The following is a 25245-nucleotide window of genomic DNA, read 5'->3' as shown; positions in this document are numbered from 1 at the left end:
CTTTGTCGCACATAAGGTGGTGGAAATTGAGAACTCTCCCCCAAAAAGCTGTTGAGGTTGGAGACTGGGGTTCATGACTCTGAGTCGCAATATCATGGATCAAGTCTCACTCCAGAGACTTGGGCCAGGGTTTTATTGTTTGTGCGGAGGTCCCAATATCAGAAGGAAATGCGTGGTGCCCGGACGCACAGCAAGCGACAGGATTTTTCCCTGCATTTGACAATTAGCAGCCAATTAAGGGGCTGCTGGTGAGGGAGCCATCCAATTAAGGGTGGCGGGTGGGTCCTAAGGCCACCAGTTTGCGTGCAGCTGGGATTTTTAAAGACACCTGTGTAGCAGTCAGCCAGCATGAATCCAGAGGCAAGAAGGAGGAGGTGGACAGCTAGATGGCAGCATAGAGCTGACGGTAGAAAGAGGAAGGGTCGCCTCATGCTTGAGCAATGCCTCCCTTGTGGCACTTGTGGAAGCAGTCCGCAAAAGGATGCAAGTCCACTTTCAAGAGGAGGAGGCCAACAAGTGTCACCAAGAAGGCATGGTTGGAAATGGAAGACAGTGTGAGCAGCAGAGGTGTCGTTGCAAGAATCTGGATCCAGTGCAGTCTGGAAAGGTGAGTGGCATTTACAGTTGGCAACTGGAATCCCAGTGTTAATTGAAAGGCACCCATGAAATCTGAGGCCAGGTGGTTGGCTAGTTAGGCCACAGCTGGAGTACTGTGTACAGTTCTGGTCGCTACACTATTGGAAGGATGTGATTGCACTGGAAAGGGTGCAGAGGAGATTCACCAGGATGTTGCCTGGGCTGGAGCATCTCAGCTATGAAGAGATACTGAAAAGGCTAGGGTTGTTTTCCTTAGAGTAGAGAAGGCTGAGGGGGGACCTAATTGAGGTATACAAAATTATGAGGGGCATAGATAGGGTAGATAGGAAGAAGCTTTTTCCCTTAGCGGAGGTATCGATAACCAGGGGGCATAGATTTAAGGTAAGGGGCAGGAGATTTAGAGGGGATTTGAGGAAAAAAATTTTCACCCAGAGGGTGGTTAGAATCTGGAACACGCTGCCTGAAGGGGTGGTAGAGGCAGGAACCCTCAAAATATTTAACAAGTATTTAGATGAACACTTGAAATGCCATAGCATACAAGGCTATGGGCCAAGTGCTGGAAAATGGGATTAGAATAGATAGGTGCTTGATGGCCGGCACGGATACAGTGGGCCGAAGGGCCTGTTTCTATGCTGTATAAATCTATGAGTCATACATGGGGAAACACCCGGCACCAATGTTAACATTGAGGCATCCGTTATCATGCACCCAAGACTCATACTCAGGCATGGGTGAATGCTGCATTGAGATGGCTAAATGGCTGCCTCACCATGCCTTCCTTGCGGCACACTGCTGCACGTCTACAGTGCCCCAGAGTGACCAGCACATAGGTGCAATAAGACAGTACTGATGTTGCCTATGTTCATGCTTGTAAGTGAAGTGTGCTCAGAATGCCAGGGAGCGCCAACGGACTGGAGGTGGAGTTGCTGTTATTGCTGTGGTGACACTGATGGAGGAGGAGGCCATGCACATCAGATTGGTCACTGCAGGGTAGCCTGTTACTGAGGGCGAGGCACATGTAAAAAGTATGAGGAGTGTGTAAAGATCTGGTTGCATCCAACATTCCCTCCACCATATCTGGGCCTTTACCACCACTGGAAGCTGCTGACCGAGGGAGGGAAGAGGCCTTGGTTGAAGGACCACACATTTCACTTTAATATTTTCTCTCCATCAGGTCCAGCAGCAGATGAGGGACAGACCAGGGGTGCAGCCACACTTGAAAGCTCACAGGATGCAATACCATCTGAAGCCACTGTGTCACTTCATTCCTGCGCACCCTCCACCAGCAGAGAAACACTCATGTTGGTGGGTTCCAATGGGCGTGTCACAGTCTGGTGAGCACTTCACAAATGCACAGGAAGAGGTCACGGAGGCAGTGACAGCTGCGGCCAATTCCCCTCAGAGGAGTGAGGAGAAGCCCAACGATGCGCAGCTCCATGCAGATGGTGAGCCTCAGGGGTCAACAGCAAAGCAGCAGAGGCTCCAGCCGATGCATCAAATGTGTGAAGATCTGTCAGAGTTTCCAGAGGAGTGCGGTCCCATGCGCAAAAGTTGACAACCATGTATGACATGAGTCGCTCCAATTCTCTGGCATTAAACGCATGGCGTCCTCCATTGAGAGAGTGGCAACTCTCATGGAGAGACTCCTGGAGCATAAGTGGATGCAGGGGTTGCACACAGACCTCTAGAGCATGGTCTCATCCATAAAGTTAACAGAGCGACGTATGGGCGAGATGGGCCAGCCATGCATCTCCCTGTTGCCAGGAGCTGAACCATTCCAGGCAACTGCAGCAGTGAATGTGAGGCCTTAAAGGGTGGGGGCAGTGCAGGCTTCAGGCAATGAGGGCTCCCCTCGGGGTGCTTCGACAGCTGAGGATACATCCTCAGCCCCTTCAACAGTGACACACTTGCTGGATCTTACTCTGATTACTGAGGCAACCCCTGCCCAAATATGCTGGGCCCATCGAACTAATTGGAGCAAGAAAAGCAATAGCCTGCTTCAACATCAATTCGACGCCCAGAGAAGTTACCGTAAGTGTGCACCTAAATGCACGGACTAGCACTTTCGGTTCACTGGGTGAAATTGTTTTGCTACTTTGAAATGTGTGTAATGTATAATGAATGTTAAAGTTGGTGAAATGCAACCTGTAACGAAGTGTATTTTTATTTCAATGCAAAGTTGACATTAGACAGATGTTAAATCCAATGACTGTATGATCTGGAAAGGTCAGGGACTCATGCATGCCTATTTTGATGAAGGCCTTTGTACATAGTGGTCACCAGCACACAGAGATGCTCAGGATCTCCGATGACAGGTCATCAAGGATGCCTCTCAGAGAGAAATTATTGGCTCAGCGTGTCCCTCCACTTGTCCTCAAGTGAACTGTCTTCAGATCACACCGTCACGAATCTCCCTGTCATGTATGTCATGTGGCCTAAGCCCCACGGCGCCACCTTCATCGACTGGCACCTGTTGAGATACCTCATGATCACCCTCCTCATCTGAGGGTACGACTCGTTCAGTGTCTTCCTCTAGCTTCCGTGCTACTCCCCTCTGGAGCGCCAGACTGTGCAAGCGCAGAAGGCAATAATGATGCGGGATATCCTTGAGGATGTGAATTGCAGGACTCCCCCATAATTGTCACGCCATCGAAACCTCATCTTCAGCAGGGCAATGGCCTGTTCGATGATGTCCCTTGTTGTCATGTGGCAGTGGTTATATGTGTCCTCTCCCTGTGTGTTGGTGATGTGTACAGGCGCCAGGACTTCAGAGGATACCCCTTGTCCCCCAGGATCCAGCCATGAAGGCACTCGCATGGCCTGAAGACCTGAGGCAATTGGGACTGCCTAAACATACAGGAGTCATGGCTACTTCCTGGAAACCTTGCACTCACTCTGCATGAATCTCTTATGGTGTTCATACACTACCTAAACATTGAGCAAATGGAAGCCCTTTCTGTTCACAAAAGCCTCTGGCTGCTCTGAGGGAGGTTGGATGGCCACATGAGTACAGTCAATGACCCCCTGTGCCTGGGAAAATCCAACCGTGGCCCCGAAGCCAGCTGCCCTCTTGGCCTGACTGGCCTGATCAGTAATGAACTTGATATCATTGTCCATTCCAACAATACATGACATCCATGACCTCCTTTATGCAGCAATGGGCCGCTGACTGCGAGATGCCACAGATCATCTCCAGACCATCCTTGGAATGATCCGCTGGTGAAAAAATTGAGTGCCAACATCACCTTTAAAACTACAGGCTTCGGGTGTCCGCCACTTCCCAGTGGCCTCAACTCCTGCTGCAGCATGCCGCACTGCTCTGCCACCAACTCCCTGGTGAGGTACAGTCCACATAGGCATTGGTGATTGGACATCCTGATGAAGCTGAGCCTCTACCAGTAAACCCGTTGAGCTGTGTAGCACCTTCTGCGACTAGGCTGCCCTCGTCACCCCTGAACCCTGCTTGTCCACCTCCAATGGCTTTCTCAGGCTGCTGGAGGCCACCCTTATTCTCACTGGAGGAATCAGAGTCTGAAAACACTAACCCCATTGCCAGGTTAAGTCTCCACTGCCTTCGGACCCCTAGGAACCTTTGTCCTGCCGCCAGTGGATGCTTAGGACCTGGAAGACACCTTTCCAGTTGCAGCAAAGCACTTTGGCCTCACCTTTTGTAGAGCTTGTCTGGGTTGAGGACCTACGGTGCAGACAGGTTCACAGACCTTCCATTTTTCATCACAACTCTGCTGCCGCTGGTAACTTCCCTCCGGGCTTCCCGTCTGCCGTCAGTAAGATTAAAATCACCTGGGAAAATCCTGCCCTATTGGCTCCTTAAAGGTCTTAAGTGTCTGCCACCTCTGATCAGTCAGCCAGTGATCCACCATGCTGGCCACTTTTGGCAAAATCGGCCGATGGCGGGACAACGTTGGGGAGCTACTTAACGTTGGGGAGCCTATTTTACTGGTCCCCCTGCTGACACTCCAGTGTAGTTCTGAGTGATTGCTGCGCTGTCAGAGGTGCCATCTTCAAAATGAAACATTCAGTCGAAGTTTCGTCTGCCCTCTCAGGTGGACATGAAAGAACCTGTGGCATTATTTCAAAGCAGAGCAGAAGAGTTCTCCTGGTGTCATGGCCAATAGTTATCTCTCAACCAACAACATTATAAAAGAATATCTAGTCATTATCACACTGCTGTTTTTGGAAGCTTCCTGTGCGTCAATTGACCGCTGCATTTTCCTACATTACAACAGTGACTACACCTCAAAAGTACCTCATTGGGACATCCTGAGGCTGTGAAAACTGCTGTGTGAATATAAAACCTTATTCTTTTTCTTTTTTTGTCGAGCTAATGGTGTCACTCTACTATCAACTGGTACAAGTTCAAAGCACGAATATTGCTCAGCGAAACCGGATTATACCCAACAACTATCTCGAAACACGACCCCATGGTAGGGCATTATTCTGGCATCCCATGGCCCCAGCGCTAAGTAAGCACAGTACGGCCGAAGAGTGCAGTGCCTGTCAAGCCCGAGCAGTACCTGTATTTGGTGAATCAGGTGACTAACACGACCCAATTGCATCTCCCTTCCCTGCCTCCCTTGGTAGGGCCGAGTACTGACAAACTGAGGAGGAAGGGGGCCTGCACTTCCAGTACCTGGTGTGGATCTTGAGGCTTCTCCCGGAGAACCTAACAGTCTGATGGGTGAATTTTAAACTTACTGTCAATGTCCTGACATCCCGCAGTGAGGGAGTTTCCAACACAAGCTCACCACCAGACTCTTGGGGCTCCCCCTTCATTAGGGTGCCCAGGCCCAGCTCCACCCCCTTCTCCCCCACCTAGGGAAAATCCCAGAAATCCAGCGACAAAGTAAACAGGGCAGAAATCCAATGTAATGGAGCTCTGCCACATAGGGCAGAATTTTCCCAGACCCGTGATGGTGAACTTGGACGCGGGGGTGCTGGGCAAATAGAGGGGAGCAACATCTAGACGGGTCTCAGACAGATTCCCGCCAATGAGGATGTTTCCCAACGGCGGGCAGGAATGCAGATCAGCTGCCCATTCCATGGAGGCAGGCAGCCAATTGACATAATTAAGTCCCCAATTCGGGGCAATTTTCTGGTCGTGTTGGAATTTTGCCAGTGGCAGATTGACCTTCCCACCACGTACGGAAGCCAACAGCTTAATGAAGACAGTCTTCCTGTAGCAGTCCATGGTCCCTTTGGATTTGGAGGCTCCAAAGAGGGGATCGCAGGCACCAACAGCCACCCCACAGCCCCAACAATCCAAGTGAGGGGTTTCCCCTCCACTCCGAGGAACCTACTGCCTCTGAAATAATTTTTTACACTTCCGAGGGTGTCTCCATGTTGAGGCACCCTCACAGTCTCCTACCTGCCTCAGCAGCGCCCCCTCTCTCGGTGGGGCTGCCAAGGCTCTAGAGCTGTTGGCTCTATGATTGGGTCAGCAACACCGGGATCCCACTCGCTGTCCTTAATAGGACATTGAGTGCGGAGGCAGCTAATTAAGAGACTACTCTGGGAAAACCACTGAGCGGTTCTCGCTTCTGGCAAGTGCAGTCTCAGAACTTCCATTTGGTCCCGACATTGGGGTCCTGAAGCCTGTGGGAAAATCCTGCCTGTAATTCTTGACCTTCTCTCTGGAAAGTAGACATTCTCATAGAGCAAAGGTCAGAAGAAGCGACCCTTCCTGCTATCACTTCAAATTACAGATTTAAGAAATGAATTCTAACACACAAATGCGTGAAAAAGATGGATAGATAAAGGCCAGCTAGTCCATCAAGACTATCATGTTCTTCTATGCTATAACAATATGACCCAAAGCTCCCCATTCACCATCAGCCATGTCATATCCTGATGGGGACACGACATAGATATTAAAAAAGGTTCAGAAAAAACAAATTCTGGGGCATGCTTGTCAGATTCATGATGAGGGTCAAAAACAAGTTCAAGGATATAACAGTAGTGACTATGAGGAAGAACGCCCAACATCCCATGTACATTTTGTACCTAGTGATCTCAGACTCCTCCAGAAATTTGTCCAGTGTCCATTGGAACATTTGTAGTGAATCTGTGTCCACGTCTTGAGCCAGTAACTCATATCAAAGGTCAATGACGTCCAGGAAAAGAAAGGTCTCCTGATATCTGACCGACTGCAATGCTTATGTAACTTATACATATGACTCCTTGATTTCCCTTACTTACCTACTTCAAATAATCTATCCACATTTACACAGTCGGTATAATGCGCCCGATTTCTTTAAAGATGGGTGCTGTGCTCAAAGGGTGCATGAGTCAGTGAATCAGAGCTCCAGTGATGTAGCGCTCCCTCCACCCTGCGCTCCCTCCACCCTGCGTTAACATTGTGTAGAGCTCTCTATTCTAGTCAGTGTGACGTTAACTTAAGGTTCTAGTTCCATGTGCTGTTCCCCAGGACTCAGTCACAAGTTGTATAACATTACTGAATTTCACAAACAAGCTCCTTACCAGCCCTACAGTTTTCAACTGTTGTTTGGCTCATTTGGATATCGATTTAACAGGACAATTTCTTAATTACATTAATACTAACTACATCAAAGAAAGGAAGAAAGGTTTTTTTGCCCTTAGGACATCACAAAGTGCTTTACAGCTAATGAAGTACTTTATGAAGTGTAATCGCTGTTGTGTAATTTAGGAAACACTGCAGACAATGGAATGGATTTAGTTGTGCCGGTGGGACTCCCGTCACCAGGCTGAAAAGATGAGGGAACCCCGCCTCAGCCTTTCGGAGCTCCCCGGCAACCGCCTTCCCCCTACCGCCGGCGCGATTCATTGGCGCTCAGGCACTCAAGTGCCCAGCGCCAGAATCCGAGTCCCATAAAAGACAGGGATCCCGCCTCCAAGAGCTGCTGGCCAATCAGAGGGCTGGCAGCTCAGTAGTATTGGCAGCGCCACCGGAGCAGTGGCCACTGCCGGTACTACAGGAGGCCTGGAAACAGGCCCAGCACTGGCGACCCGGACTAGAGGGTGGTGAGGCAGGGTTACTGGGGCCAGTCCAGTAGGCCCCGGTGAAGTGAAGGGCAGGCGATGAGGGTGGGTGATGAGGGCGGGGGGGGGGTGGTGGCGGGGGCGGTGGTGTTACCAGAGGCATTGATATTGTGATCGGGGGCCTTCTGTGGGCCACAGATTGCCAATGAAGGAGGCACCTCCCCCTCCCCAAGCCTGCAGGGAAATCACCACGTTTCACTGGGTGACCTCCCTGCATGGAGCCACCACTGGCTTAATTCCAGCAACGACAGGAAGAGGCCCTTAAGTGGCTAATAATTGGCCACTTAAGGGTCTCAATTAGCCTCTGGGCAGGAAGGCTCTCTTTGGTGTTTCCCGCCTCCAAATTAATTGCGGTGCGAGGGAAGGCGAAGGGTCCTCAGCATCCCCCCACCCCCAACCAGGTTGCAATTCTATGGATCCCCCCCGCTTCCTAGCCCGGGTCTGGGGAGGGCACCCGTTAAAACCAGCCCAATTTATGCACAGCAAGCTACCACAAACAGCAATGAGATAATAATCAGGTGAACTGTTTTAATAATTTTGGTTGAGGAATATAAATTAGCCAGTATACCTGGGAGAACTCCATTGCTGTTTTAAATAGCGTCATGGAATCTTTTACATCCACCCAAGAGGGAAGATGGGGCCAAGGTTTATCACCTCATCTGAAAGACGGCACCTCTGACAGCGCAGCATTCCTTTGGTACTGCACTGGAGTGTCAGCCTAGATTTTGTGCTCAAGTCCCTCGAGTGGGATTTGAACTCAAAACCTTCTACTCTGAGGCAAGAGTGCTAACTATGTTCAGGATAACAAAGCGGCATTTCCTTCAGGTAATTTTTCATTTGTTTTATAGCTCAAGACGTGATGACATAAATACATTGAAATTATTTTGTCCTCTAAAATGATCATTCAAGCTGCAACAAATCACCCCAAACACAAGTGTATTTTCTTTGTTATTCTCAGATATGTGAAACAATGTAAGAAAGTAGAGGAAAGTGAGAGGAGGGAAGGGAGAAAAAAAGAACGGGAGAGAAGGAAGTGAAAATTGCCCTAGTGTTAAAGTAACAGCTGTTAATTACTCCAAGTGATTTTAAACTGGAACACTGAGGCCGGCTATTTTTTCTCTTGTAAGGTTGGATAGATTTCCAGAACTTTTTTTCTAATCAAATGTTTCCTGAACACATTCCTGCGATGATGGGGCCTTGATAACATCAGCTGTCAGTCAGCCTAAACTTCTCTCAGTTATCCTTCACTCAATCAAAACTCTTCCCAATTATATACACTGCTCTTTGCCTTCAGTCTGAGGTGTCCATTCATCACTTCCATCCAACACTTGACACCTTGCTACATTGATCTACCCTCCTTTTACACTGTTGTCACCAATTGTTTCTGTTTTTCCAGTTGTTGTCTCTCACAGCCCACCTTTTGTTGCTGCTCCTTACACCTGCCTGTGATCTCTCTTCCTTCATTACCACTCTTTTCCTTGTTACTCAATACTCACGATTCCTTGGCTTCTTTCTACTCTTCACTCCTCTCATTTATGTTACAATGAACTTGTGGCCTTGAGATTCACTCGGTAAACTGTTCATGGTGCAATAATCTTAATACAGTGCAATTATTGTATGTATCATACTGTGGGTGCAGATTTCGCTCCTGCTACATATCACACCACCAGAACATATCACACACATACATGGTACATACCACACTCACACACGGTACATGTCACACTCACACACCTGGTACATATCACACTCATACACATGGTACATATCACACTACCGGAACATATCACACACGCACGTGGTACATATCACACTCCGGGTACATGTCACACTCATACTCCTGTATGTGTCACATACCTGCTGCATTTCACACTCAGTCTTGGTATATTCACATTCACGCACTTGGTACATGTCACACACAAGGTACATATCATGCTGTGTAACTCTGCCTTCAGTGAAATCTGATGGGAAACTTAACAACAACTGTAACGTGATCATTCAAGCTGCCACAAATCACCGCAAACCAAAGTGTATTTTGTTTGTTATTTCCAGATATGTGAAAGAATGTAAGAAAGTAGAGGAAAGTGAGAGGGGGAGAAAGAGAAAGAAAGACCAAGAGGAGGTGAAAATTGTCCTAGTGTTCTAGTAACAGCTGTTAATTACTCCGAGTGATTTTAAACTGAAACACTGAGGCCAGCTATTTTTTTCTCCATGGTGATATCACAGGCAGCCATTTGCAATGTGTGAGCTCCAGTGGAAGGGCAAGGAACGTTTGTGGATTAGTAAAGTGAGTCTCAACCAGAAGAAAATTGGTTATCATTTAAGAAATATACCTAGTGGTATTATTGCTTCCAGGCTTTTATTTAAATATTTATAGTTCAATGGACACATTGAGGAAAACCACCCAGAGAAATGCAAAGAAGCAAAAAAGTAAAACATCTGGGAACATTTTGGGGTGGGGGAGGGAGGTGGGTGACATTCAACTTACTGCCAGTGGGGCCCACTGCATCTGCGTGAAATTTAAAAACACAAAGATCTCCGGGACTGCCCTATTTCTAGAGGTTCCTAGACAATCCCGGAGGGCTGGCATCCATAGGAACAGGGTAATGGTGATGGTATTGAACTGATAACCCAAAGCTTGTGAGTTTAAATCCCTGCGGTCATCCACAGCGGTTGGCACCGTAAAAAAAAAACTATGAAAGCCGCCGAATCATTCTAAAAATGTAACTGGTTCTCTAATATGTCATTCAGGGAAGGGAAAATGACACCTCTACATGGGCCTGGGCGTATGTGAGACTCCAGTTGCACAATGTCTCGATTTTAAAAATCTCATCCTTGTTTTTAAATCCCTCCATGGCCTCGGCCCTTCCTATCCCTGTAATCTCCCCAGCCCTACAACGCTCTGAGATCTCTGAATCCTCAAGTTCCGCCCTGTTGCGTAGCCCTGATTTTAATCGCTCCACCATTGGTGGCTGTATTTTCAGCTGCCAAGGCCCCAAGCTCGCGAGTTCCCTCTGCAAACCTCTTGCCTCAATTCCTCTCTCTTCCTTTAAGATACTTGTTGAAACCTCCCTCTTTGACCAAGCTTTTGGTCACCTGTCCTAATATCTCTTAATGTGTCTCAGTGTTAAATTTTGTCTGATTACACTCCTGTGAAGCACCTTGAGTTGTTTTTGCGACATTAAAAGTTCTATATAAATGCAAGTTGTTATTGTGTTGACTCTATGCCCTCAGGGCACTTAGCGTTGCAATAATTCTCCCAAGATCAAATTTAAAAAATCCATTTAATACCGAGCAGCCTAAAGTCTGTCAAACTCAAGACATCAATTATTAATTTCCAATATCCTTAAATTGACAAGCTTCCTTGTTTTTTTATGTTTTCATTGCATTATTTAGAGAGATTGCAATTAAATATTATGGTTATGAAAACAATTACTTCAGTTTCAAAGCCACCCATGCTGTTTGCTCAGCACTCCCCAGGTTATGGGCACACCAAGGTGACTTGTTGTCCACAAATACATTTCTTGTAATTTGTGCCGTCAAGGATTGAGTTAAAAGGCAAGGTCGTTGAGAAAGCTTGCGGCTAATGAGTAAAATAAAGTCATTTAAATATCAAAGTTAGTGATTCAAAAGATGAAACTATTACTGGGATTGAGCTTCAGGTGACTCTAGTAAAGAATAGTCCTCCTTACATCTATACTTTGCTCACTTTGCTCAGGCCTCTGTCCTGGATCTATCTATACTGTCTTTCTGACATTGCCTGTGCCCTCATAGTCCACCTTTACTCAGTATCTCCCTTTAATCTTTCTCATTTCCTTGAAGAAGGTTTTGTAGTATTTTGCTGACATCCTTTACCTAATTCTCTTCTCTGTGTTACAATCACCTCAGTACGCCTGCTGTCCTCACTGTCACCTTTTCTTTCTCCTTGAAATTAGGCATTCGGAAGCTAGTGCCAGAACGTCTAAATTACTTACCTCACTGCTTCAACAGATCCATTAACCTGTTAAAGTAGCGGAGGTGGGCTGGTGCCGGAACCCACCCCCATCACCATCCCACCCAATTTTATGATCTCCCCGCCTCCAAACCCGCCACGGGGGGGAGCATAAAATTCTCCCCTATATTGAGGAAAGGCTTTGCTGCTCTCAGCTCTCACAATGACTGCTGCTCTACACATAAAGGCTCAGGTAATTGCTCCAGTGCAGCAGAAGGGGCTGTTTTAAGAACCTATGAGGTAAATGTTGCCAAGTCCTGCACTGCCTGTGTGCAAGGCCCTACCAGTGGCTCAAGACGTCACAAAAATCTTCCTTTCATATGCAGCTTTTAGTTGCTTCAGTATTGCAAGTCACTCTGCTTGTACCTGCATAGATACAGGATGATGGGGTGGCAAGGTAATTACGCTGTTGACACCAAATGATAAAACATCGGTCTGGAAATGTCGACTACACTGGCAGGCCATTCAATCTGGCCCTTTGATCCTTCCTATGATTGAAAGGCAACTATCATCAGAGAGCCAAGAGACTGAGTCATAGGGCATGGATCGCTGAGACCAGGCCCTGTCAGACAGGCTGTGCTTGCAGCCAGTGCAGCTCTAAAGACCACAACTGCACTGTTCCTGATTGACCTACCATTGAAATCAAGGAGGTACTTGGGGTCTGGCAGTGTAATATAGTTTGCAATGCATTCCATATATATCGGCCATCATGCACGAACGTGCCACCTCTGAGGTTTTGAACCTTGACAAGGCAATCTCTGATCATTTCCATTTACTCCACAGATCGTTGCCCACCTCTAATTCTGTTACTGTGCCAGTAGCCCTGGAAAAAATGAATTCACCCATTCCCTTCATCATCACCCTTTGCTAACTCCTACAAACATTGCGCCTGTTCCAGCTAAACAAAACAAGTGACAGCCATTCAGAGGTTCATTCCTCAGGGCAATGCGTTGACCAATCAAAGTCAAGCTGCCTGGTTTAAATTTCAAACAAAGCTTGGCAGTTAACTGTTAGTCACCGTAAACTGGTGCATTCTCCATGACAGAGTTCACTTGCCAACCAATCAGCACTCTCTTCTCACACAGTATAAAGTCATTGTTTTCCCTTACATTGGTATTCTTGTGGATTGTCCTGATGAGTGCAAGACAAAAAGCTTTGATAACATGTCTCTATTTTCAGCAATACATTAGATATGCTCAAATCAGCCAAGGCAAGCAAACTATAGAAGAAAAAGTTTGGAAATAGGGATAGAAAGAATTCAGAATTTGGAGGAGTAGTAGGGAAAGTAGGCTCGGCCTACTACATTGTGCAATTTGTTGTGGGACAGCCTTAAGAGTGAACCACCTTAAGGAACTGTAAGTGAAGGCCACTGGAGGCAGTGATGTCATGTCATATGTGACCAGGCAGTTGTGGGTGGAGGCCGACCTAGTAAGACGTGTTCATATGTGCTTGTGCAGTCACTCTTTTATGTTACAGTTCAATTACAATAAAATAGTCCTGTGACTCTTAACAACAGTTCACACACCCAGGGACAAGTCATATTACATGGTGGCAGCATCAGCATCTACTTATTTTTTCTGAAGACCACCAAACATCACATTGCGACAACTTTTGATTTTTCCTGAAGAATACATCAAGTGAGAGAACAAGGAACAGCAAGCTGCCTACCTGAGTGGCCGAAGATCCAGCAGAAGTCAAGCTAGCAAGAGAACTCACAACATAGCAGCGAGCAAAGAGCACATCCAGGGAGATGGAACTTTGTAAGTCACTGTCAGAGATGGGGGTGTTTGCTCAGAGGTAGGATGTTCGCTGATGATTGCACAATGTTCAGCACCATTCGCAACTCCTCAGATACTGAAGCAGTCCATGTTCATATGCAACAAGACTTGGACAACATTCAGGCTTGGGTCAAGAAGTGGTGAGTTACATTCACACCACACAAGTGCCAGGCAATGACCATCTTCAACAAGAGGGAATCCAATCATCACCCCTTGACATTCAATGGCATTACCATCACTGAATCCCCCACTATCAACATCTTGGGGGTTACCATTGACCAGTAACTGAACTGGAGTAGCCATATAAGTACTGTGGCTACAGGAACATGCCAAAGGCTAGGAATTCTGCGGTGAATAACTCACCCCCTGACTCCTCAAAGCCTGTCCACCACCTACAAGGCACAAGTCAGGAGTGTGATGGAATACTCTCCACTTGCCTGGATGGGTGCAGCTCCAACAACACTCAAGAAGCTCAACACCATCCAGGACAAAGCAGCCCACTTGATCAGCACCCATCCACCACCTTCAACATTCACTCCCTCCACCACCAACACACAGTGGCAGCAGTATGTACCATATACAAGATACACTTCAGCAACTCACCAAGGCTCCTTCGACAGCACCTTCCAAACCCGTGACTTCTACCACCTAGAAGGACAAGAGCAGCAGATGCATGGGAACACCACCAACCGCAAGTTCCTCTCCAAGCCATACACCATCCTGACGCGTAACTATATCGCTGTTTCTTCACTGTCACTGGGTCAAAATCCTAGAACTCCCTTCCTAATAGTACTGTGGATGTACCTACACCACATGGACTGCAGCCATTCAAAAACGTAGCTCACCACCATCTTCTCAAGGGCAATTAGGGATGGGCAATAATGCTGGCCTAGACGGCAATGCCCGCATCCCATGAAAGAATAAAAATAAAGTACAGAAGGCAATTTGCCAGGAGGATAGAGCTTCCACCTATCTGGCAGTGAGTCAAAATTTTTTAAAGCAGTAGCTGAAGCCATTATTGTTTTAACTCTCCCTTTTTTCTGCTTTCTGGGTGAAGCCTAAGCCCAAAAGAGCGGGAAGAACTCAACAGTGCCACAGGAGGTCCAGCTCAGTGTTGCAGCCAGGTAGTAAGGTGTGTGGGTGATCCCTACTGTTCACCTTCTAACTGACCACAGCAACTGTTTCTGTTACTAGGGTTTTAACCCCTTGTGTTTTATTTTTCAAATAAACAGACAGTGACAGTTTTTCTTGTAGGTTTAAAACAGAAGGTTAACTATTTATTGAACAATATTCATTTCCAAAATGGTCGCAACTGCCCCCATTCTCTCGCGCGTGAACATAAATACACACATGCGCATACACACGCACAAGAATAGATAGATAGAAAGGAAAAAGGTAAGTGGTTTGAAGTGAGGTATTCAAGGTCACGGTAAAACTGTTAAATCTTCTCAGAGGGCAATTTCCATTTAAAGTTGCAGGTCTGGGTTGTTTGTAGATTTTTCAACTGTTGAGACTTCAGTCTGGAGGCGGTGGTCACTTTCAGTTCTCTGCTGCGCCAAGTTGAAGTGTAGACTTCACAGCAGGGTATGGACTCAATGGGCCGAAGACCTCCTTCGGTGCTGTAAATGACTCTATAACTCTATAGCTCCTTCTTTGCTTTTTTGCCAAATCTCGCACAGCTCTCGGCTGGACAGGATTTTTGCGATGTTGCTGTGATCTCTCCCCTCTCTCTCCAGAGAGCTACTTTATAAGGTAAAAATCTCTCACATGTTGCCTCTGTTCGGAGACACAGGGCCCCTCCCTGTGGTGACCAACAATGGACCAGGATGTGGCTACGTCACACCTTCTTTGTTTCAGAAGAACCCATTCAATTCAGGAATGTCTCTTGAAGGGTTCAGGATGGGTGTAATTGATACTTCTCAGCTTAGAATGTATCCTTTTGTCCTTACCAGACACTGAGATAGTTTGAATATACAGGCCCAGTTGGCACAACCTTCAGTGGCCTTTTTGAAGCACATTGTCCACTTTTTAAGAAAGGAAAAGTCCTTTTTTTAAATAAATCTTCAGTTTGGTTCTCTATCTTCATCAATTCTCGTGAGCATGACAGCAGTGAGAAAGGCTGACTGCGGCAGCTGTGAGTACTGCAAGCTCCAGCTCTCTCTTAAAAAACGACAGCTCACAGTTTTATAAAAAGCCTGTGTAAACACAGCTGTCTATCAGTTTAAAGAAAAGCTATTTTGTCTCACTCTTAAATGAGGCATGCCTGCAAAAGCAAACTTGTCTTGAAAAGGAAACAAAACAAGTGTTCCTGTGAAATGACCTGCAAAGACTATATATTTATTAAACAGACAGGATCATTAAGACAATGGCTTTCAGATATCCAATTACAGATTGGAAGGTGTCAGACATAGCGTCTGCATTTAAACTATTCTGTAAGCAAATGGAGTTGTGTTTCCTGGACCAAGATGTAAGTGAATCAGAGTAACAAGCTACCAAAATTAAGCTCGCACTGGGCAATGAAGGTCTGAGACCGCTCAGTACCTCAGGATTGTCAGATGAAGATCTGAAAGACCCGAGAAAGATCTGGACATTCCTGGAGTAGCAACTGAAGGTAAAGCTAAATTTCCGAGTCCATGGGATTGAGCTAATTAGCTACCGGCAAAGACAAGATGGTCTATTGAGCAATTCATTGCAAGGTGCCGAGACAAAGCTCAATATTGTGATTCCGCAGATGTTGAATTGTTCGAATGAGTTATTTATTTTATTTATTTAGAGATACAGCACCAAAACAGGCCCTTCGGCCCACCGAGTCTGTGCCGACCATCAACCACCCATTTATACTAATCCTATACTAATTCCATATTCTTACCACATCCCCACCTGTCCCTATATTTCCCTACCACCTACCTACACTAGGGGCAATTTATAATGGCCAATTTACCTATCAACCTGCAAGTCTTTGGCATGTGGGATGAAACCAGAGCACCCGGAGGAAACCCACATAGACACAGGGAGAACTTGCAAACTCCACACAGGCAGTACCCAGAATTGAACCCGGGTCGCTGGAGCTGTGAGGCTGCGGTGCTAACCACTGCGCCACTGTTAAAGCTAGTAATTTCATGTACCCAACTTTCAAAAAGAATTGCCATTAAAAAAAGAAAGGGCACACCACTGTTCAATGATGGAAGGAGATTTGAAGCCATCATGGCTGGATACCAACAGTTATAAGCATTGGAGTGGCTACAACATTTGGTTTGATAGCCTAGGTTCAGACGTCTGGTAAGCCTTGTGGTAAATGTGGCCTCAGTCACCCAGTTTGCTGTTGTCTGGTGTACCAGGACCTGTGCAAAGCTTGTGGCATGTGAGGATATTGGGTAAAGCAGTGCAGAAGGCCGAGTTCAAATGTTGCAGATAACAATGGTAGCAGATCGCAGGCAGAGACAGCATCTGCAAGAAAGGATGAGGAGGCAGTGACGTAGTGGTATTGTCACTGGACTAGTAATCCAGAGACCCTGGAAATTACTCTGGGGCACCTGGGTTTAAATCCCACCACAGCAGAAGGTGGAGTTTGAATTCAATTAATAAAAAAATCTGGAATTTAAAAAAAGCTAGTCTAATGATGGCCATGGAACCATTGTCAATTGTTTTAAAAACCCATCTGGTTCATTAATGTCCTTTAGGGAAGAAAATCTGCTGTCTTTAGCTGGTTTGGCCTACATGTGACTCCAGACCTACAGCAATGTGGTTGACTCTTAACTGCCCTCTGAAATGGCCCAGACAGCCATTCAGTTCTATCGAACTGTTAAGAAGTCAAAAAGGAATGGAACTGGAAGGACCACCCGGCATCAACCTAGGCACTGGAAACGACAACAGCTAACCCAGCCCTGTCGACCCTGCAAGGTCCTGCTTACAAACATCAAGGGGCTTATGCCAAAGTTGGGAGAGCTGTTCCACAGACTAGTCAAGCAGCAGCCTGACGTAGTCATACTCACTGAATCATACCTTACAGTGACCCAGACACTGCCATCACCATGCTCGGGTACGTCCTGTCCCACCGGCAGGACAGATCCAGCAGAGGTGGCAGCACAGTCGCATACAGTTGGGAGGCAGTCACCCTGGGAGTCCTCAACATCGACTCTGGACCCCATGAAGTCTCATGGCATTAGGTCAAACATGGGCAAGGACACCTCCTGCTGATTACCACCTACCGCCCCACCCTCAGCTGATGAATCAGTACTCCTCCATGTTGAACAGCACTTGGAGGAGGCACTAAGGGTGGCAAGGGTGCATAATGTACTCTGGGTGGCGGACCTCAATGTCCATCACCAAGAGTGGCTCGGTAGCACCACTACCGACCGAGTTGGCCAAGTCCTAAAGGGTATAGCTGCTAGACTGGGTCTGTGTCAGGTGCTAAGAGAACCAACAAAAGGGAAAAATATACTTGACCTCGTCCCCACCAATCTGCCTGCCGCAGATGCATCTGTCTATGACAATATTGGTATGTGTGACCACCTCACAGTCCTCGTGGAGACAAAGACCCATCTTCACATTGAGGATATCCTCCATCATGTTGTGTGGCACTATCACAAAATGGGATAGGTTTTGAACAGATCTAACAATGCAAAACTGGGCATTCATGAGGTGCTGTGGGCCATCAACAGCAGCAGAATTGTACTCAACTACAATCTGTAACTTCATGGCCCGGCATATCCCCCACTTTACCATTACCATCAAGCTGGGGAACCAACCCTGGTTCAATGAAGAGTGCAGAAGGGCACGCCAGGAGCAGCAGCAGGCATACTTCAAAATAAGACGTCAACCAGGTGAAGCTACAACCCAGGACTACTTGCATGCCAACAGCGTAAGCAGCGTGCGATAGACAGAGCTAAGCGATCCCATAACCAACGGATCAGATCTAAGCCCTGCAGTCCTGCAGTCGTGAATGGTGGTGGACAATTAAACAACTAAGTGGAGGAGGTGGCTCCGCAAATATTCCCATCCTCAATGCTGGGGGATCCCAGCACATCAGTGCAAATGATAAGACTGAAGCATTTGCAACAACCTTCAGCCAGAAGTGCTGAGTAAATGATCCATCTCAGCCTCCTCCTGAAGTCCCCAGCATCACAGATGCCAGTCTTCAGCCAATTCGATTCACTCCGCGTGATATCAAGAAATGACTGAAAGCATCGGATACTGAAAAGGCTATGGGCCCTGACAACATTCCGGCAACAGGACTGAAGACCTGTGCTCCAGAACTTGCCGCGCCCCTAGCCAAGCTGGTCCAGTACAACTACATCACTGGCATCTACCCGCAATGTGGAAAATTACTGCCACATCATTCTACACTTGATCATCAGTAAAGTGATAGAAGGTGTCGTCAACAGTGCTATCAGTGTTGCTAGGCAGTTGCTTAGTTGACACTCAGTTCGAGGTCCATCAGGGCCACTCAACTCATTACAGCCTTGGTTTAAGCATGGACAAAAGAGCTGAACTCCAGACGTGAGATGTGAGTGACTGCCCTTGACATCAAGGCAGCATTTGACCGAGTATGGCATCAAGGAGCCCTAGCAAAACTGGAGTCAATGGGAATCAGGAGGAAAACTCTCTGCTGGTTGGAGTCATACCTAGCACAAAAGAAGATGGTTGTGGTTGTTGGAGGTCAATCAGCTCAGCTCCAGGACATCACTGCAGGAATTCCTCAGGGTAATGTCCTAGGCCCAACCATCTTCAGCTGTTTCATCAATGGCCTTCCTTCAATCCTAAGGTCAGAAGTAGGGATATTCGCTGATGATTGCACAGTGTTCAACACCATTCGTGACTCCTCAGATACAGAAGCAGTCCGTGTAGAAATGCAGCAAGACCTGGACAATATCCAGGCTTGGGCTGATAAGTGGCAAATAACATTCATGCCACACAAGTGCCAGGCAATGACCATCTCCAACAAGAGAGAATCTAACCATCTCGCCTTGATATTCATGGCATTACCATTGTTGAATCCCCCACTATCAACATCCTGGGGGTTACCATTAACCAGAAACTGAACTGGAGTAGCCATATAAATAGTCTACAAGGTAGGTCAGAGGCTAGGAATCCTGCGGCGGGTAACTCACTTCCTGACTCCCCAAAGCCTGTCCACCATCTAGAAGGCACAAGTCAGGAGTGTGATGTAATACTCTCCATTTGGATTGCTGCAGCTCCAACAACACTCAAGAAGCTCGACACCATCCAGCACAAAGCAGCCCACTTGATTGGCACCCCACAAACTTTCACTCCCTCCACCACCAATGCACAGTGGCAGCAATGTGTACCATCTACCAGATGCACTGCAGCAATGCACTAAGGCTCCTTAGACAGCACATTCCAAACCCACGACCTCTATCACCTGGAAGGATAAGGGCAGCAAATGCATGGGAACACCACCACCTGCAAGTTCCCCTCCAAGTCACACACCATCCTGACTTGGAACTAAATCGCTGTTAGTTGACTGTTGCTGGTTCAAAATCCTGGAACTCGCTTCCTAACAGCACTGTGGGTATACCTACCCCACATGGACTACATCAGTTCGATATGGCAGCTCACTACCACCTTCTCAATGGCAATTAGGGATGGGTAATAAATGCTGGCCTAGCCAGCAACGCCCAAATCTCATGAATGAGTTTTAAAAAACGCAACAAAAGGTATGCCAACACACAACAAAAGCGCAAACAGGCACATCAGGTCAGCAGAGAGATAGATTGCTTGGATGACACTGATGAAAAGTACACTTGTGTAAACAGCAAACAAACATTTCACACAGTCAATTTGGATCAGCGTGTCAATGCTATTATGCAATCTAAGGCATTCACCACGATTGGGATTATAGGTCTACAGAAGAGTGGCAAGCATAAGCTCAGCGTAAAAATCAACACTGGAGCAAGTGCAAATATTCTGTCCATCTGTATACTGAAGGACATGTACACTAAGAAATGGGAATCTATGCTGCAACCCACCACAGCTAGGCTGATGGCCTACAATGGTTCTCAATCAAGTGCATTGGAACGATAACCTAACAGTGTAGCTATGGGAGCTCCGAGTGGCTACTACAAAATGTTCTAGATTGTAGACACAACTGGACCAGCTGTCACAGGACTTCCAGTCTGCCAAGGTTTACAAATCGTGACTGTACATGTGGTCAGTAATGCACCGAGAAAGGTCGAAAATATCCAGGTCGAGTGTATTGGATCAGGCCATGTAAAGGACGACACAAAGGCTATCAGTCCTGGCACGAGGAGTCACTCCTCAGACTTCAATTCACTGCAGCATCTCCGGAGTCCAGAGAGATTGCCGATGATTGGCTATGTTGCCAGTCATAATTTTTCTGAGCTTTCCAAATGAAGGAAAAGGTTCACAAAAACCAAGAAGAAAATGGAGGGGAATTAATTACATATTACTAGAAATTTTGGAAAAGAACATGGAATAACTGTCTTGAAAAGATGCCCATCAGACAAAGCAGAGACATTTAGCATAAGCCACTTAGCAGAAACAATAGGGAAGAAGAAGATAGGTTAAAAAGCATATGGTTAGATGGTTGCCAAGTGAAACCGAGAGATAAAGGGCGACAAGGCAGCCAAAGAAAAGTAAATAGGGACCAAACCAGAAGCATTAAAAGCAACAGACAACAATAACAAATTACTTATAGTTAGCACCTTTAAAGCAATAAAATATCCCAAGGCACTTTAGAGGAGTGTTATCAGACTAAATTTGACACCAAGCCACATAAGGATGACCAAAGGTTTGGTCAAAGAGATAGGTTTGGGACCATCTGAAAAGAGGAAAGAGAGGTATTGAGGTGGAGAGATTTAGGGAGGGAATTCCAGAATTTAGGGTGTTGGCAGCTGAACACATGACCACCAATGGTGGAGCAATTAACATTAGGAATGCTCAAGAGGCCAAATTTGGAGGAGATTGCAGAGATAGGGAGAGACGACGTCATGGAGCAATTGGAAAAAAAGGATGAGAATTTTAACACCAAGGCATTGCTTCACTGGAGCCAATGTAGGTCAACGGACACAGGGGTGATGGGCGAGAGGGGCTTGGTGTGAGTTCGGGCATGGGCAGTAGAGTTTTGAATGGCCTCAAGATTGCAGTGGGTAGAAGTAGGAAGGTCAGTCAGGAATGTATTGGAATAGCCAAGTCAGGAGGTAACAAAGTGGGCGGCACAGTGGCGCAGTGGTTAGCACCGCAGCCTCACAGCTCCAGCGACCCAGGTTCAATTCTGGGTACTGCCTGTGTGGAGTTTGCAAGTTCTCCCTGTGTCTGCGTGGGTTTCCTCCGGGTGCTCCGGTTTCCTCCCACATTGCAAAAGACTTGCAGGTTGATAGGTAAATTGGCCATTAGCAATTGCCCCTAGTATAGGTAGGTGGTAGGGAAATATGGAGACAGGTGGGGATGTGGTAGGAATATGGAATTAGTGTAGGATTAGTATAAATGGGTGGTTGATGGTCAGCACAGACTCGGTGGGCCGAAGGGCCTGTTTCAGTGCTGTATCTCTAAACTAAAACTAAACTAAACTAAAGGCAAAAAAATAAATAAAAAATCATCGACAATCAAATTATGAACAAATCTGTCAATGGGAGACGATAAATAAGAAAGAATTAATCCCGATGCTAGCCCATTTAGACCACTAGGGTAGTAAGGGAATTGGTTTATTTTCAGAATAACTGAGGTTGAGGGAACTGGAGACTTGGTTCAAGCGACAGATTGGCAAATGTCGAATATTCTCCCACCCAGGAGAACAAATTGATTCCTATTAGGAATTCAGCAGCCAAATCCTCCAGTATGTATTGTAAAACTTTAGAGCAGATGGAGGAAACTGTGGCGGACACTGGACGTGACTTCACTCTGATTTGCACGAGACATTTCAAGGATGAGCTGAAGGAAACTCCTTCAAGAGGGCAAATTCTTGCACATGGAGCAGGAAGTGAAATGGGAATAGAATCCACAATTCAAACTCAAAACATTATAAGGGAAAGATATGGACCTGTGACAACTTCTGACCCACAGGAACCAATCCTGAATGAAGACAACACAGGATTACAGCAGATTTGACCCCAAATTCAAAACAGTGATATTGACCAATTGGAACCCTGTCGGAGGGTTAATTCCAATGAATTAAACACCAACAAACAAACATTTTTGCATACTCAATCCAGAATGAATAATACCTGCCAAAATGTAGATGCAAAGAACTACTAAAGGAAATCCATGAAGGAATGAATGAATTACATTTATCTGTAAAAGTTATATATACTTGTATAAACTTGAGACCTACTTGTAACCCAGGATAGTGAACGATGTAACAATATATATCAGAAACTGTATATAATGTGCTCGAGTTTATGCAGACAATCAGGTCCAAGGAAAATGTAGGGGAAAATGTCTGAAGTAAAAAAATAATGAATTTTGAAAATTCACTGTCAAAACTCAAGAAAAATATTAAAAGTAATGAGTCAGAAAATAGAGAAAAGACATGAATATGAAAATACCCCGTCAGAATCCAAACAATACTCCGAAAATGTACAGATAATACCCAAAGACAAACCACAAGGAAATAAGAAAGGAATAGAAAGGAGGAGTTATTTTGAAAACATTTGATCAAGATCAAGGCAAAAAGTACAAGATATTCCAGGCAATGAAAAACTAAAAGGTAAAGAGAATGAATCATAAAATTTTTAAGCAATAGGTCATGTTCAAAGCAGTGAGAGGAGAAGTAAATTGGAAAATTTTGGCTGGCATTTTGTCTTGGTGACGGGGGTCTTGACCACCAGCAAAAGTGCTGGTGAGAGCCCTACATTGCCTCCTCTGGGGAAGGCCCAAGGATCAAGGACCCAGGTGACGGAAGTCCCACCTGCCGGGAGCTGCTGGCCAATCAGAGGCTGGCAGCTCTTTAACTGAGCAGCGCCACCGCAGATGTGGTGGCTGCTGCCAGTAGAGCACTCACCCGAGGGCCTAGACCCAGGCCACAGGTAAGTGAGGGCAAGAGGGGACTCGTGGGTAGGGGTTACGGGGGAGGGGGGTATGGGGGGTTCGGTAGCAAGGGCAGGGGGGTGTCTCTCAGGAGGCCCTCCCCTTCATGATGCCAGGTCCCTCATTCAGGCACTAAGTGCCTTCGAACAAGGGACCCACCTACCCCGCCCCGAGCCAGCAAGCAACCGGCACAGGTTTGCTTGGCGTGTTCCCTCAGTGGCAACAGACCCGCCCGCCGTTCGGTTAATTTTGGCGGCAGTGAGATGAGGCCATTAATTGGACATTTGTTGCCCACTTAAGGGCCTCATTTGGCAATGGAGAGGGAGGGCTTCTCACAGGCCTTCCCACCCTGGACTTAATAAAGGTGGAGGCGTCAAGGTAGTGGGGTTCCCCACCCCATCACCATTCTGCCCTGTTATATGCTTTCCCCACCACCAAACTTGCTGCAGGGAGAGCATAAAATTCCCTGCTTTGTGTCAAAACCCAGGAAAAATATTGAAACTGATATAGGCAATGGGACATAAGACAGAAATAATCTGAAAGCACTCAACTAAAACTCAAGGAAAACACACAAGAAGCTGAAAGGGCCAATGGAAAAAGTAAAGAGAAATAGAACGATTCTGAATGTCCTCATTCCCAATTCAAGGAAAATTGCATGAGGATGCTAAAAATAAAGGCAAAGGAAATAGAAATGCTTTTGAACACTGTCATTCAAAATCTAAGGAAAATGGACAAGATGATAAGGGTCATGAGAAAAGCAAAAAGAAATCTCAATCAAAATCAAGGGAAAACTTACAGGAAGATGTCAGAAGTAAAGAACAAGAAAATAATTTTGAAAATTCGCAGTCAAAGCCCAAGTAAGACTTGAAGGAAGATAAAGACACTGAAAAGAGAATAAAAGAGAGATGTGATTCTGAAAGTTCTCAGTCAAAATTTAAGGAAAGCATTGAAAGCTCTTCGTCAAAATGCTAGTAAAATAATGGATAGAATCTGAAAGAAATACAAAAGAGGGATAATTCTGGAATTCAATCAAAGGAACACTCAAAAACCTCTCAACCAAATTCCAGGGAAAAATTGTAGGGAGATGTTCACGATACGGAGGGAGTAGAAGAGAGCACTCAAGAGTAAAGGCAACAAAAAATACAATGAAAAGGGTAAGAAAACAGACATGCTGAAAAAGCCATTGATCAAAATCTAGGGATAATCTACTAGCCCGAAGGTTTCAATTTGAATGTCTCTATTGTTAAACTCATATTCTGCTGAAAGGCAGAAGCAGGGAGCTGTGGAGAACATAGCAATGAGGAGACCCAAAGAGAGACCTCAACAGTTTGAACGAGTTAGCAGTTCAGGGGATCTGTCTAATGAATATGACAAGAGAGAAATGATGAATGCAGAAGAAGAAGATCAGTTCAACTACCACAAAAAGAAAAATGTGGCAGTTAAATATAAACATGCTAATCGCAGAATGCAGCTGTCTTGCTTGTGCAGCTCATTCTACAAGCAAGTGTGGTAGCAAAACAATGCAGGTGTATTTGGAAGGTGGCATCACGTATATAGGAATACAGTATATATCCAATTGGCCGCACGCTTGGATAATGAAGCAGTCCATGCCCATATGCAGCAAGATCTGAACAACATCCAGGCTTGGATTGATAAGTAGAAAGTACCATTTGCACCATACAAATGCCAAGCAATGACATTTCCAACAAGAGAGAGTGTAACCACCTCCCCATGATTTTCAATGACATAATTGAGTACCCCACTATCAATATCCAGGGGGTCACAAGTCACCAGAAATTCAACTGGACCAGCCACTTAAATAATGTAGCTACAGGA

The sequence above is a fragment of the Heterodontus francisci genome, chromosome 22 (genome assembly GCF_036365525.1).
Source record: "Heterodontus francisci isolate sHetFra1 chromosome 22, sHetFra1.hap1, whole genome shotgun sequence".
Taxonomy (NCBI): Eukaryota; Metazoa; Chordata; class Chondrichthyes; order Heterodontiformes; family Heterodontidae; genus Heterodontus; species Heterodontus francisci.
The sequence above is the reverse complement of the archived record's forward strand: the minus strand, read 5'-3'. Positions refer to the sequence as shown.